Source organism: Aotus nancymaae, unplaced genomic scaffold (assembly GCF_030222135.1).
Source record: "Aotus nancymaae isolate 86718 unplaced genomic scaffold, 86718_ANA_hifiasm-v0.15.2.pri h1tg000029l, whole genome shotgun sequence".
In the NCBI taxonomy this organism is placed as follows: domain Eukaryota; kingdom Metazoa; phylum Chordata; class Mammalia; order Primates; family Aotidae; genus Aotus; species Aotus nancymaae.
In genome coordinates, this window is record NW_026988442.1 from 38590380 (window position 1) to 38608104 (window position 17725).

The 17725-nt window shown below is 47.5% G+C and overlaps 1 protein-coding gene across 5 annotated transcripts in view; it reads left to right on the plus strand.

Annotated features, from left to right (window-relative positions):
• The window catches only part of PHACTR3 (phosphatase and actin regulator 3), a 281105-nt gene that overhangs the window by 46408 nt on the left and 216972 nt on the right, over positions 1–17725 (plus strand). Inside the window, exon 1 of one of the 5 annotated variants that reach the window (XM_064382566.1) lies at positions 4566–4608. The exons of 3 other annotated variants lie outside the window; for them this stretch is intronic. The gene's annotated coding sequence lies outside the window, so the exon portion shown is untranslated. Of the gene's footprint in view, positions 1–4565; positions 4609–17725 lie in introns of those variants that run through there. One more of the 5 variants, XM_064382568.1, reaches the window with a different exon arrangement.

Genomic DNA, 17725 nt, shown 5'->3' on the forward strand with positions numbered 1-17725 from the left:
CAAAAAAAAAAAAGAACCCAAATCTTCAGCAAACACTCAGAACCATGATTCCTGTATGATGCATAGTTTCAAAAACACTCCCCCTACCCCTTGGAAATATAGGCAGGGAAGGGAAAATAAATGCTTTTTGTGGGAGGCAGGAGCATTATTGAAAAAAACTCAACAGGCTTTTTAAAACTGGAGAAGTAGAGCACGCGCATATTGAAAAATTCCAGGGTGGCTGGAGACAGGACGGGTGGAGGAGGCATGTTGGCTCCGCATGGATCAGGCTTGGTCCAGCCCGTGCTATGACCTGCCAGCTGTCTGCTTCTTCTCTTTGGCCTCAGTTTCCACATCTAGGAAATGGGAATTATGTCGCATCTGCACCGTGCACTTATTGTGGGGGTTAAATGGTATGATCTGTCACGTGCCTATCACGTGTATGTATTTAACAAACATCAACTGTCTTTTTCATTAGTGAAAACCAGGTCTCTCTGGTTCTGCACCGTCTCTTGTCCCAGAGACAACTAGTGATGGATTTCTTGTGTATGCTTTCAGGAAATTTCTGTACACTCTTTTCTTTTTCTTCTTTGGTTTTTAACATAAAGGGAAGCATATGCTAGCTCCTGTTCTGTGCCTGGCTTTTTCCTCTTAAAACTGTATCTGGGGGCCGTGGATATGAAGTTTGAAGGATATGTGAGAATGGACCAGATGAAGCTGGGGTGGAGACAGTGACCACTGTCCCTGGCAGAGGAACAGCAGATGTGGTGGCCCTGTGGTGGGAGGGGCATTGAGTGAGCATGGGCTGAACAGCTGGTGGGTGGGGATGGTGAGGTGACCCAGGCCTGCCATGCAGGACAGGGAAGACCAGGTTGAGGATTTTTGTCTATACCCTATGGAGTGATGGAGAGCTGCTGGTGCTTGTGGGACAGAAGGCGACCCATGAATCTGGGACTCAGAAAGGTCACCCCACTTCTGGTTTGGGGCTCATGGGTGTTCTGTAGAGGGGATGGACATGCTGGCAGGAGAAGCAGTGGCGAGTGGATGGTTTGGAGGGTGGGGACACAAAAGTGGGAAATGGCTGGGGCAGTGTCTCCAGAGGGTGGCTTTCTTTGATGTGGGCCTGGAAGTTGGTTAAAATTGCCTCTCTTTTGGTGCTCTCCTGGGTGTTTGGATATTTTGATCCATAGGTCATCTTTCAAGTACAGCATGTACCAACCCCTATGTGACAGCACCCCACAGCCCCTGATCCACTGGTGGCCTGCTCCACACCCGCTCTCTGCTGGGGTCTCTGTCCTCCTGGGTGGTCTTCTAGGGCAGGGGTCTCAAGCTTTAGGGTGCATGAGACTCGCCTGGGGTCTTCTCTATGCAGCATGCTGGGTCCCTTCCCAGAGTTCCCGACTTGATGCATCTGCCATGAAGCCGGCATGAACATGCGTTTTTAGCAAGGGCTCAGGAGCTGCTGATGCTGCTGGTCTGAGAACACCCTGCTCTGGAGACTAGAAACATCTTCGGCCTGGTCTCCCTCCCGCATTGCTCCTGTGTAGCCTGCAGGAGACACCTCCTGGCAGCTGGGTGTGCAGGCTGGTCCAGTGCAGCCACCTCTGTCCCTACCCAAGTGGTCTCTGGCACCTCGAGTGCCATTCTCTGGGACACATTCCAGGGGCTGGAGCTGACCTGCAGGAGCCCCCTCATTCAGTCTGATGGAAAGAAGACAGTACTTTTAAAAAAAGACTTTTAGTGTTAGCATGACTTCAGTTTTACAGAAAAATTGTGATGCTAGTACAAAGACTTTGCGTAAACCCCACGCCAGTTCCATTATGTTCTTGTGGTACATTTTATCACTAACGAGCCATGCTTGAAACACTATTATTAACTCAAGTCCATACTTTATTCTGATGTCCTTAGTTTTTTTTTAATGCCCTTTTTCCATCCTAGGATCTCATCCAGGTCCCACATGACATCTAGCCATCAGGTACCTTCAGGCTCTCTTGCTGTGATGTCTTTTCTGATTTTGCTTGTTCTTGTGACCTTAGAAGTTTCTAAGAGCACCTGTAGGGTATTCTGCAGAAGGTCCTTCAATCTGGAACTTCTTTTTAAATTCCTCATCTGCTTGTGGGGCATCTTGAGTCATGGAATAGATTCTCAGTTGTTTTCTTTGAAAATTCTGCCTAGAGCCAGGGTCTGCAGAGATCTTTCTGGAATCTGACAGCTAGAGGCCTCAGATGACCGTGAGGTAGGCCCCGTTCCTATTAGAGAAGGTGCGTGGAGCTGGTGTGACTGGCAGGAGTGATTGGGAATGGTCTCTGCAGGCACAGGGCTCGCCTGGCAGGCAGCTGCCCAGTATGGCTGCCTGTGTGGCTGATGTTATGTTCTCATCCCATCTGATGCGCTCTCCGCGAGTCACTTTCAGAAACTGGAAGATCCCACTTAATTCTGCTCTGGAATATATTTAGAAATCTATTCATGGCCCTCTCCCAAAGCTGATGTTAAAATTAAGAGATGTCATTTGTAGGATGTCATGGCTGTGCAGGAGGAACATGCTGATGTCTCCCTGGCCGCTTTTGGCTTCTTCTCTTGCTTAGGAATTTACCCAACTCCCGTTGCCCATCTGAGCCCAGCTTTCCTGCTTCTCACCCTAGTGTCAGAGTGGGACGTCCTCACCACGGATGCATGCAGGCTTTCCCTCTGTACGCGCTGTCTGTCTCCCGTGACAGCCTGGGGCTGTTTCTCAGCCTTGTTATACTGGGGGTTCTTGGCTGAGAGCTCCCTGGCAGAGGCTGACTTTGAGATGAGGCTTTTCTGTTCACTTCTGGCTGGTTTTGGATTTGGGTGGCGTTTGGAGGGTGCTCCGCTTATATCTGTGACCGCATACCTCATGGTTTATGGAGGGGGATGTGAAGATTTCTGTGCTGCCAGAGATCTTAGTGCTTCTGTTGTGCTGGGGAGAGGCCAGCCCATCTTGGGGTACCATGGCTGCACCAAACTTTAGACGACATCCGACCCAGGAATTCAGAGCCAGACATATTATTTGTAATCTTCTGCAGGGAATTCAAAAATGAAACCAATCTGAACTCTCCCTCCAGAATTCATGGTCGCCAGCCATTCAATAAATATTCACTGGATACCTGTTTTAAGCCTGTCACTGTTTTTGGAGGATGTGTGTACATAGCTGTATATGGCAGATAGCAGTGGCGACTGATGTCTCTACCTTCATGGAGTGAGCAGTCTCATGGGATGAGGAGAAAGAGACGGCATAGAAACAGATGTGTGGTAGGACTCTAGGTGGTCATCGATGCCTTGAGTGATGATAAAGTGAGGCTGGAGGAATGAGACTGGCAGGGGAGAGAGCTCATCTATCTGTGGCAGATGGTCAGAGAGGACCTCAGAGCAGGGCATCTGTGTTGAGACCAGGCAGAATGAGGGAGGTGGTCATGTGACTACCCTGGAACAGAGCACTAGGGCAGCAGGAACAGCAGGTGAAAAGGCCCTGTGGGTGTGGGAGGAACAAGGAGACCAGTGAGGCTGAGTGTAGTGAGTGATGGAGAAGGGCAAGTTTTGATGCCCACAATGCCAGGAGGTGGCCAGGGGGAGGATCCTGGGGAGGTGCCAAGGCCTGGGGGAAGACTTGGGCTTTATTTTCAGAGCTGCCCTTTGAAGGAAATTAGAATCACTGCAATGTGAGACGAGATTGTGCTGGGCAAGGGAGGAGTCGAAGGTCATTTAGTCAGAGATGCTGGTGGTTTGGACCAGGTTGTTCACAGCAGATGTTTTTGGTGCCTGCGTCACAGTCCCTTGGATCAGTTCTGGCTTGGTCTTCAGCTGTGCCTTCAATCAACCAGTGTGGTAGGCGATAAGTGCTGCATTGGAGCAGGTGGTTACATTTTTGGGAATGCTGCAAGCTAGCCGCAGTGGGAAGTATTTACACCATGGCAATTGGTAAACGTACATACCAGCTCCCTTCTACCACCCAAGCACTTTCCAGCACAGCACAGCCATGAGCCTGGTGCTGTGGATCTTCTCCCAAGCATCAAAGGGAAGCCAGAACATCAGGGGAGCTGATGTCTTAAGGGCAATCCTCTGCTGACAGGATGTGAGTAAACATCTCAGGCACTCAGCCTTCAAGTGGGTGCTTCTTGGAGATCTCACAGAATGCAACCTTGCTGCCTACAGCTGTGACCTTGGAATGCACCTGTGTGTGGGTTTGCCCTTCCTCCCTCCCTCCCTCCCTCTCCTTGCTCCCTCACTTCTGCTTCCTGAGATGTCTCCCAAATAAGCTACCTGCACCTAAGCCCGCCTGCAGCTCTGCTTTTAGGAGAGTCCAATTAAGATGGTCGTAGAGCTGGATGTGCTTTGAGAGGGATCAGATGGCTGGCATGAGAAGGAAGAGTCCTGGATGACTTTAAGGACTCCATCCTGAGCAGCTGGAAGGATGGAGAAATTCTGGAGGCAATGGGGAGGAGCCATTGAGATGAGCAGGATGGGGGTTGGGCAAATCAGTGCTGTGTTCAGCTTTGGACTTGTTCTGTTTGAGAGACCTATCAGATCCCCAGATGGAAATGGTACATGGAGTTGGGGAGAGGTGTGTGGATAGGATAGAGATATCTGGGACTGGACAACACTGATTAGGTAAGGTGCCCGCCTGCATCTGTAACTCAGTTGTGCACTCCTGCTTAGATAGCATCTATGTGTCTATGTATGTGTCTATCATCCATCCATCATTTATCTCTGTTTTTGATTTATTTATCAATATATCATACACTTATCAATATATCTATATTCTACCATCTAGCCATCAATCTATCATTTATCTGTTTTTATTTATGTATGAATATATTCTATCATCTATTTTTCAATATATCTGTAATCTATCATCTATTTGCTAATTGATCATCTACCATTATCTATCAATCTGCATATCTATCATCTCTCTGTCAATCCATCCATCTGTCCAGGCAGTGCTTGCTTCTTTCTGCTCCATCCTTAGCCCCTCCCTGCCTAGGTAAAGTCTTGTCCCTGCTCAAATGCCTTCAGTGGCAGGAAAGTCACTAACCTCTTAAGGCTTCAGCATAGAAGTTTCCAACTCATGTGGCCACTTCAGAATACTGTCCTCCGGGGCTGTGTTTCTTTCTCATGTCCTCCTCCCAAGATTTATTTACACTCCTCACTTGCCAGGAGAGAGCACTTGGGAGTTCCAAGCCATGCGTGTTCCCTGGCAGGGTTGCCTGTGTGCTGGAGAAGAATGGGCCCAGTCATGGGGTGGAGACGCCCCCCAGCTGCAGCCCTGGCTCCCGAGCAGAGGTGGCTTTGTGCTTCTTGGGGACAAGGCTTGCCATTGAGGCAGGCCAGGGATACTGTGCAAGCTAGCGATGGCTGCAAGCTGAAATTGGGCATTTCACAGGGAGCAAGCGCTGTGCCATCCCTGCAGCCTGCATGTGAATGGAGGCTTTGGCCCTCAGAGTGCAGCCGTGCATGGGGCCACATGCAGGCCTCTCTGGCTCCTGGCTCCTGGGGCGACAGGTGAGCCCTGTTTTCTCCTGAGTTTTGTTTGATAAAATTCACAAAAACACAAAGAAACACAAAGTGTTTGGGAGAGGATCGGTTCATTCTCCTGGCTCCTGGTTAGTCTCCAGACCTGCCCTGGCGCCTGTGTTCTGGAGGATTCCCCACGTAACCTACTAGGTGAGCCAGAGGAAGATGGATTTGCGGGACCCTGAGGGACTGGTAAAAGGACCGAGAAGCAGCAGCACAGGCTCTTCCTGAGAGCCACAGAGGCTGGACCTTGCTTTTCTCAGTACAATTGTTTACACTTTCTAAACTTCCTGTTTTGAAATAAGTTTAGACTCACATGGGGGTTGCAGAGCTCCCCTCAGTGACAGCGTCCACCTTTCTATGGTTCACTTTCCATGGTTCACTGATTGACAGCAGGAGGTGGATGTCAGGATAGTGATGTTAACTAAACCAGAGGCCTTACTGAATTCCACCAGGGTTTACAAGAACTTTTGCTGTTTTGTCAGTGAATAATTGTATGGAATTTTATAACATTTATAGATTCACAATAACCAGGTGAGATTTGACCTTTAAATCATGAGGCACCAGGCTCCTTGGCTCCTGAGGGCACAGGCAACATGCCGTGGATGCTGGCTCGGGGGCAGCCTTTGCCACCTGGTTCCTCTTCTCTACATGGTGCCCCCACCATGCTCCTGGCCCTGAGGCCTCTGCTTCTCCGGTCCCTGTGGAGGCTCAAGCCCTTGCCCTGGCTTCCTTCTTCTCAGGAAGACCCTGGCTAGCCAAGAAGGCCCAGCCTCCCCTCCTCCCTCCTCTGTTCTGTCTGAGCCCATCTCCTGTGGCTGCCATAACACGTGCTGCCGACCGCGGGATTCTGCAGCAGGAACCTACTCTCTCACAGTGCTGGAGGCTGGAGATCAAGGTGCCAGTAGGGCAGGTTCCTTCTGAGGGCTGTGAGGACAGGATCCGTCCCAGGATTCTCTGTGTGGCTGTGAGTGGCCGCCTCCTCCCTGGGTCTCTTCACATGATCATCCTGTATTTCCAGGGTGTGAGCTCCACGCCTGTCCCCGAAAGATCTGGAGGCTTCCAGCTTCTGCTCCCTGTCAGACCATGGAGCAGAATCAACATGGTTGCCTCTCTGGAGCTGGAGCTTAGTGCTCATGAAATAAAGTTCTCTTAACCTCACAATTGTCCTCACAACAGCTGCAGTAGGTGGCACTGTATGAGTGTCCTGCTTGTCAAGACGGCCACTGTGGCCTTCTGTCTTCCACTGTGACTGACGGCAAGTCACCAGGAGGAAGTACCCGGCTCCCTGTGATGGCATTAAGCGACACTTGCAGGTGTGACTGTAGACCAGGGGTTCCATGCAGCCAAACGAAGAAGAAACGCTCCTGCAGAAGGCACGAATACAGGGCCAGGACCTAAAGCCCGGCCCACAGATGAGTGTGTTCTGGTGGTCGCCACTTTCCCGTCAACTCATTAGTGTCAATTCTGACGTTGATTTCCTGGCACTGTATGAGATGATTTTAGGAGATAGATGGACCATTAATTTTATAAAGAACATTCAAATCAGGTATGTGTCTGTTTAATTTTTCCTTTTTTTTTTTTTTTGAGATGGAGTCTCACTCTGTAGTCCAGGCTGGAGTGCAGTGGCATGGCCTTGGCTCACAGCGATCTCTGCCTTCCAGGTTCAAGTGATTCTTCTGCCTCAGCCTCCTGAGTAGCTGGGATTACAGGTGCACACCACCATGCCCAGCTAATTTTTGTGTTTTTAGTAAAGAGAAGAGTTTCACCATGTTGGCCAGGCTGGTCTCAAACTCCTGACCTCAGGTGATCTGCCCACCTCGGCCTCCCAAAGTGCTGGGATAACAGGCATGAGCCACCGTGCCTAGCATGTTTAGTTTTTCATTAGCAAAATGTTGCATTTTCATTAAAGTAGATGTCAAGTTTTCATTTTAAACTTTCTTAAGAAAACGTTATATTCATTTTAGACCAAGTGGTTCTATTAAAGCAACATCCGTAAGAGTGGTAATGGTCGAGTGAAGTTGGGCAGACACCACGTGGTGCAGTTACCCAGCGCCATCGAGAGGAAGCGTCACTGGGGTGGGGGCCCATGCAGAGGCAAGGCCCAGTCCCCGCCACCCTCAAGGAGCTTGTACTGTCGAAGTGGGGTGGGGGTTGGCATGAGGAATGTGATTCAGGGGCTGAAGGTCCTTAGGCTTATCAAGGAAGCTCTAGGGTTCTCGGTGTTCCAGGGGATTCGAGGAGGAAAGTCACACACGCAGGGTAGACGGGGGTGGTTGGAGGGAGCTGGTATAACGTTCATGAAGATGAGTCTGTGGGGATCCTGGAGTTGAAGTGACCACCACCAGGGATGTGGCATGTGGAGCTGGTCATGACTGATAGCTGTCATTGTGGAATGGAAGTCAAAGTGTGGGTTGAGAAAGAAGGGCTGAAAGAGGCCGTACACCTCCCATACTGGGAGAGAAGCCATGCTCAGGGAAGAATGGTCTGGGGCTAAAAGTCAGGGGCAGATGCCCATCTTAGGGGCCTTCTGTTGCCATACTGATCAAGACGAGGTCCTTGGATCAAGTCTGGTCCAGCGCCTCTGAAACTTCTATGTGCATATACATCACTGGGAGTCCGGTTAAAATGTGGATTCTGATCCACTGAGTAGGGCCTGAGACTCTGCATTTTTAAAGAGCTCCTGGGAGATGCCGCTCCTCAAATGTCCCCCTTTTCTGTCCCCCAGCCCTCAGCAACAGCAGACACTTAGTGCCTGCCTTTCTGCAGGGACAGGGAGGGAGGTTGTTTGCAGTGACAGGAGGTTTGTTTTTGGGTAGCTACGGAGGGAGGAGAGAGGACAGTGGGACTTTGTCTTGGTCTAGCCTACAGGGGGCTTGACAGAGGAAGGAGGGGTGGGCCAACATTTATATTTTGGTCAAATAGGGATGTTTAAAAACAACAATGAAGAAAAACCAAAACATCCTTGGTTTTACAATAGTATAATAATAACATTATTTTCACTGTATTTCCTAAAAGAAATGCAATTTCAAATCCAAAGAGTCAGGAAGGCCACACACTGCAATAGAGAACAGTCTTTTAAAGGACACAGAGCCAGCCCCCAAAACGCCTCATTGTGTTGTCCTCATTTTTGAAGGGACTTGGGAAACATCACTCCAGGCCAGCATGGATAAATGGGCTGAGGCTTGGGGGCTGCGGCTGTAAGAATGGGAATGCCTGTGGTCCTTAGAGCTAAGGTCTGTGTTCCCACAGGCCCCTGTGCAGTGGCATCTGGCTTCAGCCTCTTGTTTTCTCCCAGGAGGGCGGTCACGGGGGTGCTGAGCACACACCGACCTGGAGTGTCCCTGCTTCTGCACTTGCCTCCCCACTGCCCTCACCCTGCGGCGCACGGGAGGTTCGGGGACTGTATCATCTGGGCTGTGGCTGGCGGCCTCTCATCTAATGCTACCACGTGCCTTTATAGGCCATGATGAGCCAGTGGCAGTGCTGACTCTGTTCTACCACTGGTCCAGGTTCCCGAGATGGTCACATCCTGGGATGTGCTGGGGTTGGGGACCAAAGTGGGGGGAGGTCCAGTAGCCCACTCCTGTTCCTCAGACAGCCCCTCATGTCTGTCTGGGAAAAAGCGCACTTCCTCTGTCTCTACCCACATGGAACTGACCATCATCCTTCGCGGTCTCTGCCCCTGGGAATTGGTTCTTAGATGGGCTCATGACTCAGGCTTCACAAATGAGAATCTGTTCTAGGACTTCAGTTGGAGCTTTTGGAAAGGTTGTTTTCCTTTCACCAAGAAGTCATAGAGCTGGTTGGATGTGGGCTTGGCGTGCTGGTGGCCATTTTCCCCAACTCAGGTGGAGCCCGCCTGAGAATGGAACCAGCCCAAAGAAAAGCTGAGCAAAGACATTTTGAGGGTTGATTTTCTGATGGCATTATTTGCATCCCTGGATCCAGTGTGTGTGAAGCTGGTGCACCCCCAGGCTTCTCGGTTAAACACTTTCTCCCTTTTAGGCTTCAGCGGCTTTGATTGGGGTTCTGCCATTTCTGATTATTACAGGGACTTAGAGGAAGGAAGTAGCTTTGCCCAGATCACAGGGCTCATGAATCCAAATAAGCCTGGAATCCAAATGTTCACCTACTTTCCCTCACATCACTCTCCCTTGCTTGCTTTAAGCGCATGCCCAGTCCCTGGGAGACCCATCTTCCCCATCACTCTTTGGGGATTCTGCCTAACCAAAAGTTCCCAAAGCTGCTTCAAAGTGGAGTGTCCCGATGTTTCCCAGGAGGGCAGTCGCCCAGGAGCTTAGAGAGACTGACCTGTGACGCTCTTGCTCTTGCAATTCTGGCCCCCACCTTCATCCTGGGGTGCATGGGGGCAGGAAGGGGAGGAGTATGGGAGTTGATGGGGAGATGAGAGGAGACACCTACCCATGGCCTCTGCTGCTGGGAGGACCTGTGACACTCTCAGTGATATAGAGCATGCTAGAGATTAGGTTTTTTTTTTTTTTTTCATGAAAGTAGGGTTTTGAAATATAAATCATTCTAGTTTGAAGACACATGCACACACACGTTTATTGTAGCACTATTTACAATAGCAAAGACATGGAACCAACCCAAATGGCCATCAGTGATAGACTGGATAGAGAAAATGTGGTACAGATACACCATGGAATACTATGCAGCCATAAAAAGGAATGAGATCATGTCCTTTGTAGGAACATGGATGAAGCTGGAAGCCATCATCCTCAGCATACTAACACAGGAACAGAAAACCAAATACCACATGTTCTCACCCATAAGTGGAAGTTGAACATTGAGAGCACATGGACACAGAGAGAGGAACATCACATACTAGGGCTGGTCGGGGAGGAGGGGAGGGAACTTAGGGGATGGGTCAATAGATGCAGCAAACCACCATGGCACACCTATGCCTGTGTAACAAACCTGCACGTTCTGCACATGTAGACCTTTTTTTTTTTGTTTTATTTTAGAAGAAATAAAAAAAAAAAGAAAAGAAAATAGAAGCCCACTTGCCTGGATGCTTTAATATTGCCTGGGTTTTTGTGCTGTGGAAGGCTCTGTAAGTCATGGAAAAGGTATTCTCAGGCGCTGCTAATGACATATTTAATTTTAATAATGAGTCACCCATGCTCACAATTTATTACATCCTATGGCTCCAAACTCTGGCTCCCTGAGTGGTGTAGTAGGGCGGAGGTTAATGGATAACACAATTATTTATTTAGGAGGTTCTTACAAAGCCAAAGACTTTGTAACAGATTAACTAATAGGTTCCTAACTTCATTATCATTTTGATTTTTCCGAAGAATATTTTCTCCCAAAGCACTCAACTGTGTAACATTACTGAGAAATGTCTAATTTTTACATTACTCCTGTGCTTGGTTTAAATACTAATGTTCTGCTTCCTCCATCCCCGTTCAGTGCAGAGCTTTCGGTCCTCACCTTATCGCCTGGGAGGTAGATGTAACGGATTCAGGCTTTATGAGCCCTGGAAGGGTTTGTAACACAAGACAGTATTTTAATGCTCTAGGGTAATATTTCAATTCTTATGAGGGAGGAAGTGTTGTGGTCGCAGGTGCAGTCTCTGACATCAGGCTGAGCTGGGTGTGAATCCTGGCCTCTCCACTTAGGTCAATTACATCACTTCCCCAACTCAGTTTCCTCCTTCATAAAAGGGGCGCACTAGTAGTATTAACCTGGTTATGTTGCAGTGAAGGGTCAACGAGAAAATGCAGGTAAAACACACCTAATGTGGTGCCCAGCACAGAGTAACAGGTTAGGAGCGTTGGCCGTAAATGGGGATGGCATCTAATCCCAGCCGCTGGAATGAGGAGGAGCAGGCGCCTACCCTGGCCCACCGCTCCTTTGTTGGTAAAGTGCCTGTGGTTGTTTTCACACTGCAGCAGCAGAATTGAGCATTTTCCCAGAAAATTTTCCCAGTCGAAACTGTTTACTCTCTGGCCCTTTATAGAACAAGATCGCAGCTCCCTGCCCTCAAGGCAGCCTCCTGGCTTTTATCTTCTTGGGTCTCCTTTCAGAGGCCCCACTGTAGTGAGCGCTGTCCGCAGAGAGTCCTGTGATGATGGAAACGTCCTAGGTCTGCGCCATGCCGGGGACTGCGCCGCTGGCCACAGATGGTTGCTGAACACTTGAAATGTGGCTCGTGTAACCTCAGAATGGAATTTTTAAATTTTACTTACCTGTAATTGATTTAAATTTAAATAGCCACCTGTGGCTAATGGCGACCACATCGGGCAGTGCGGTGACATCACAGCAGCTCAGAGTAGAGGACCAGTCGCCACCATTCTAGAATTCTTTCTGAGAGTGCTGGGTGGAGGGCACTGGCTTTGGCTGAAATAAGGAGAAGGGGAAAGGCTGCTCCTTGCTTTTTTCTTTTTTCTTCTTTCTTTTTTTTGAGATGGAGTTTCGCTCTTGCTGCCCAAGCTGGAGTACAGTGGTGCAATCTTGGCTCACTGTAACCTCCTTCTCCCAGGTACAAGCGATTCTCCTATCTCAGTCTCCCAAGTAGCTGGGATTACAGGCATGTGCCATACACCCGGCTAAATTTTTTGTATTTAGTAGAGACGGGTTTTCACCATGTCAGTCTGATCTCGAACTCCTGACCTCAGGTGATCCACCCACCTTGGCCTCCCAAAGTGCTGGGATTACAGGATTGTGCCACCGTGCCCGGCCTGTTCCTTGCTTTTTATTATGTTTTTGCTGATTCAAAGCATCTTTAAATATAAAGTTGAACTTACTCTTTTGTGTGAAACATTTGGTAAACATAGACAAGCATGAAGGAAAAAGTTAGGATGTCTTAATCCATGCTGTGGAGATTAAGGATTTTGAGTGGTACATGTGCTTTCACTTTCAAATATTTGTATGGTGTGGAAGAGGGGGGTCATAATGTCTGCATGGGGCGTGCCCCCACTTTTCCGCTGGGTTAGGTACCTCACAGAGCTTCATGTTATCCGGATTGATGGCTACAGTGTGCTCAGCGTAGAGTGGCCTCTCTGGGGATCCCTCCGGGTGGCACACACTTGGGGACTGTCTTAAGCCACTCAGTGATGAGTGTCCTTGCTGTGAAGTATTTCTGTGTTTCTCATGTTTGTCCAGAGTAGTCATGAGGTCCTCCTAAGAGACTTTGATTAACGTATGTTTCTACAGAGAATGTTATAGGCTGCCGCTCCTTCATGTTAGCTAATGCTGGATCTTGCCCATCTTTCTTCCTTGTGCCAATCTGCTGGTAAAAAATTACTTGACTATATCTACATCACTTTGACTTAAAGAAAAATAAGGCATGTCCCCAGAAGTCACTGCTTGGAAGTATTCTCTCACTTCTTTTAGTTTCTGGGTGAGGCCAGTGGTTAGAAGTCAGTTCATGAGTCTTTGGACAGTTTAATGGGGGTATGGATCAGGTCCACAGATAACTGACTTTGATGGCACTTGGATTTAATGAGGGCTTACTATGAGCTTTGCAGATTTTAGCTCATTCAATATTCATAACCACCTGAGGAGCCAGGTGTGATTATCCCCATTTTACAGGTAAAGAAACTGAGAACTCCCTCAAGTCCTGGTGGGTGAGGGACATAGTCTGGATTTGAACAGGGCATGTTGCCCCCTGAGCTCACACTTCTGGTCAGGACACCATGGGTGGCATGGGGAGGGGAAGGGGTATGGGAGATGGCCAGGAAGATCTAGAATTGGACTCTGCTTACTGGCTGTGAGGCTCTGGACAAAGTTATGTGACCTCTCAGAGCCGTTTCCCCAGCTCTCAAATGGGTATCAGGATAATTACCTTGCAAGGTTGTTGTAAAGAGAGATGGAGATGTAAGTGGAAGCCCTGGCACAATTTCTGTACTTCACTGATGCTTGATAAATGATGGCTGCTTTCTGTACTACTAGTGATGATTATTAGTACAATGATGAAAATACAGAGCAAGGATCATAAACAGAAAGTGTCTAGAAGATAATTGCTACCTGAGAGTTAGCTATGCATTCTGTCAATATGTTACAGTGAAGGTATTTCTACATTCAGTAATATCATAAGCAAAGAAGGCTTTGCCTGCCAAGGGCCCTTTGGAAAGCCCTCGATGAGTGTAGGCTTTTATTTCACCAGCACAGACTGATCCAAGGTGACCAGGAGAATTTTAGAATGATCTAGGCAAGGAAATTGCCATGCTTCAAAAGCAGGCTGCTCCTCAGGCTTCCCGGGGGGCTGACTGCCCCAGCTTGCCATACCTCTGCAGGTTGGTGGCTTTTGTTTCCTGTATGGGGTCTGTTCTATGTTCAGACGCGGGACTCAGGGCTGCTAGAGCTGGAGCCTCTAAGTTCCTGGGGTTCTCCCACAGCTCCTGACCAGCTCTGCTAAAGCGATGTCTCTGGCAGATGCTTTTTCCCTGTTGCCCTGTGGTCAGGCCTTTCTGCTGTAGGTCAAAGACATCACTGTGGGCAGGTGGCCTCGTCTGTAACTGTGTCCTCTAGTGACCTCTGTTTTACATCTAGCTGGGCTTGCTCTTTGTCTTTTCTTGGGATTACATAGTTGGCTAGGCCAAAACATCTTAGGTCACATGAATTCCAAGTTCACTGCTGGTAAAAATGCCACAGATTAAACACTCTGTGGAAATTGACATCTATAAGGGATGCATTTCTCCTGGGAATTCACTCCTTAAAAAGGATGACCCTGTCAGTGACCCCGTCATTGACCCCTGCCCCTATACTCCTCCCAAACATGTGCCCGACATGAACAAATCTGAAATTATCCTTAGCCAACCAACATACTAGAATAAACAAACAAAACATTAAAAAACAAACACCAACAAACAATGGGGAGGGAGGAGTCATTCTTTTGGCAAAACTTTATTCCCCATTATGGTTGATGTGGGTGCATTTTTTTAAATTCTGTTTTATTTCTGATTATTGCATTAGGGTACATTCTTTTTGCTTGTTGAGAAGTTGCTAGAGGACAGGGTCAGTGGTGGTTCTACGAAGGCGGCTACCATCTTTCTTGAGGGACTGCTGTTATCTGCCAAGCACATAGTTCTTTACATATTTTATCTCCCTGAAGTCTCATGAGAGCTCTAAGAGATTCCCATTATTATTATCCCCATTTGAACATGAGGAAACTCAATTTGTTTATAATCCAGTTTGTTCCTTAAGGCCCAGGGAAGTGTGGGAGCAGAAAAACGATAGGGTCAGGTCTGAATCCAGGCTATTTGCTTCTGACCCCAAGGTCTTAGCCCCAGTGTATCTACTGGGGCTGTTAAATGCTGCCTGGGTTTCTTGACACCTGTGCCACTGCCCCTCCTCCCACCAACCAGGTGGGGTTCACTGGTGTAAGCTATCTTAGCATGTTGAAAGTGCTTTTGTAGTACTCAGCAACACTGTAATTTCATTGCTATTTAGGTTCTTAGTAGTTGTAGCTATGTTAGGTGAGCCAAGCCATAGCCTTGTGAGGACAGGGACAGTGTCCAGTTTGTTCTCCATTCCTCATCTATGCTTTATACACAGTGGGGTCTCAATAAGTGCTGGGTGAATGATGGGTAGGTCAATGGTGGATGGATGGATGAGTGGGTGGGTGGGCGGATGGATGGATGATAGATGATGGCTAGGTAGATATGAGTAGATAGATGGATGGGCAGATTGATTGGTGGATGGGTGGATGGATTGATGGATGATTGCTAGGTAGATATATGAGTGGATAGGTGGGTGGGTAAATGGGTGGATGGATGGATGTATAGAGATTGATAGATGGATAGGTGGATGGATTGGAGAATGGGTGGATGGGTGAGTGAATGGATTGATGGTTGATGGGTAGGTAAATATACTAGTGGATATGTAGGTGCATGGATGGGTGGGTAGATGGATGGATGGATAAATGGAGATGGATGGATGGATGGATGGGTAGATGGATTGGTGGGTTGGTGGATAGATGGGTTGATGATGGCTAGGTAGATATATGAGTGGACAGGTGGGTGGGTGGATGGATGGATGCGTGGGTAGAGGTCCAGGCAGCTGGAAGGACAGTGGAAGGACAGGTAGCCGGAAGGACAGTTAGTAAAGAGGAAACAAAGACATAGTCTTTGTGGGGGGAATTACCTGCATACTCCCCAATTTGCTGACATTAGCTCTCTATACATGCACATTTGTATAAATATAGATACATAGATATATGGGGAGAAGATATAGAGATAATGTATGCATATATATATGTATTATATTTGTCTGGGTTCTCCAGCGGAATGCCACCAATAGGATATGGAGATTTATCTGTGCTCTATATATCCATCTATTTATTTATCTGTCTACCAATTCATCCATCCATCTATCTCTGTTTATCCATCCATTATCCTACCATCTATCCATTAATCCATCTATCCACTTATGTATGTATGTATGTATGTATGTATCCATCTATCATTTTCATCCATTCATTCGTTGTCTGTCTGTCTATCTATCTAGATGTATTAGAAGGCATTGGCCTATGTGTTGTGGAGTCTGAGAAGCCTCAGCAGTCAGCAAGCTGAGACCTGAGAGAGCCAATGGTGTAGTTCTAGTTCAAGTGTTTGAAGGCCTGTGAACCAGGAGAACTGATGATGTAAATTTCAGTCTGAGTCTGCAGAAGATTGACAATTCAGCTTGAAGACAGAGAGAATTCTTTCTTATTCCATCTTCCTGCTCGATTCAGTCCCTCAATGGATTGGATGAGACCCACTCACGCTGGGGAAGGCCATCTGCTTCACCCAGACTATTGATTCAAATGTCAGTCTCATCCAAAAACTCCCTCATGGGCACCCAAAATAACGTTCCACCAAATGTGTGGGCACCCTGAGGCCCAGTCAAGTTGACACATTAAATGAACCATCCCATGCATATCTATAGATGTGTGTGTGTGTTCGTATGTTTGTATATATAGAATATATAATTATCCTGTTAAGGATGTCTCACAGCCTTGAGGCAGAGATTAATTGTGACCTGGTGGTTTCCAGTGTTTCTGTATATACAAATAAATTATGCAGCAATGATGCCCTAGTGTCATTTTATTAATTGATCTTCTGTTAGTCTGTTTACAGTCAATTAAACCACCCAAAGCCCCTCACGGAGGAACCTCTCATGGAAATCAGTCCCTGTCACTTAGGAATCCTGAGCGGATGGCGCATGGCTGTCGTAGCTCCTGGGGAGGGTGCAGGCAACATCTCTGTTGGAACTCCTGGGTCTGTGGACGATCGTTGTCCTGCATTTGGCAGTGACATGGCCTGTGGAGATCTGGATGTAGAGAAGGCAGCCTTTCTGCAGAGCGTTAGAATTTAGAAAGAAGTAGGATTAGAGAGGGAAAAAGAAGACTCAGACACTGACAAGCACGCTGCCCCAGCTTACTCTTCCTCTAGTTTCCTGGACTTTTGGGGATTCAGTGGATAATTATTTGCTTGCTTGTTTCTTTTAGACTTCACTCTTATTTCTTTTAGACTTTCTGATTAAAACAAAAAATTATATTTATTATTGAAAATTCAGAATACATAGAAGATTATCAAGAACATCAAAAACATTCACAAACTCCCCTCATCCCCACCCCAGAGATAATGTTTGTGGCTACTTTTGTGTGTGTTCCTATGTAAACATTTTTACTATGTCGGGATCGTTCAGTCTATATCCTTTATTAAATTAATACATCAGAAGCATTTCTCCACACTGCTTAGGACACTTGGAACCAAATGCTCTGGAATAGGAGTTTACCACTGTTTATTCGCCCATTCTGCTGTCATTGGAAACTGAGTCTGGCTTGAGGCTTTTGTTGTTTCTTTCTTGCTATAGTAATTGGGATGGACTTCAGGCCACCTGCCTTTTTGTGTACATCTCTGGTTATTTCTTTAGGCTAAATTCCTAGAAGCAGGAACCTGGGGCAGAAGGAATGAAGGTTGGAAACCCTTGGTGCATGCTGGCAATTTGCTGTTCTGCCGACATTGAGATGTCTGCCTACAGAAAGAGCTCTCTAGTTAAATCCAATAGGTTTAAAGAATTTCATTCCTCTCTTAAAAGTTGGGGATCACAGTAAGGTGAGAAGGTATCCTGCACAGCATCCATGCACAAGTGTACATTAAATGAAGAGTGTGATTCTGCTTCTTCATTTGTAGTATTTTTTTCCCCGTTTGTGGGAACTACATTTATTCCTGATTTCTTTGTTACTTTAAATTGGCCTTAA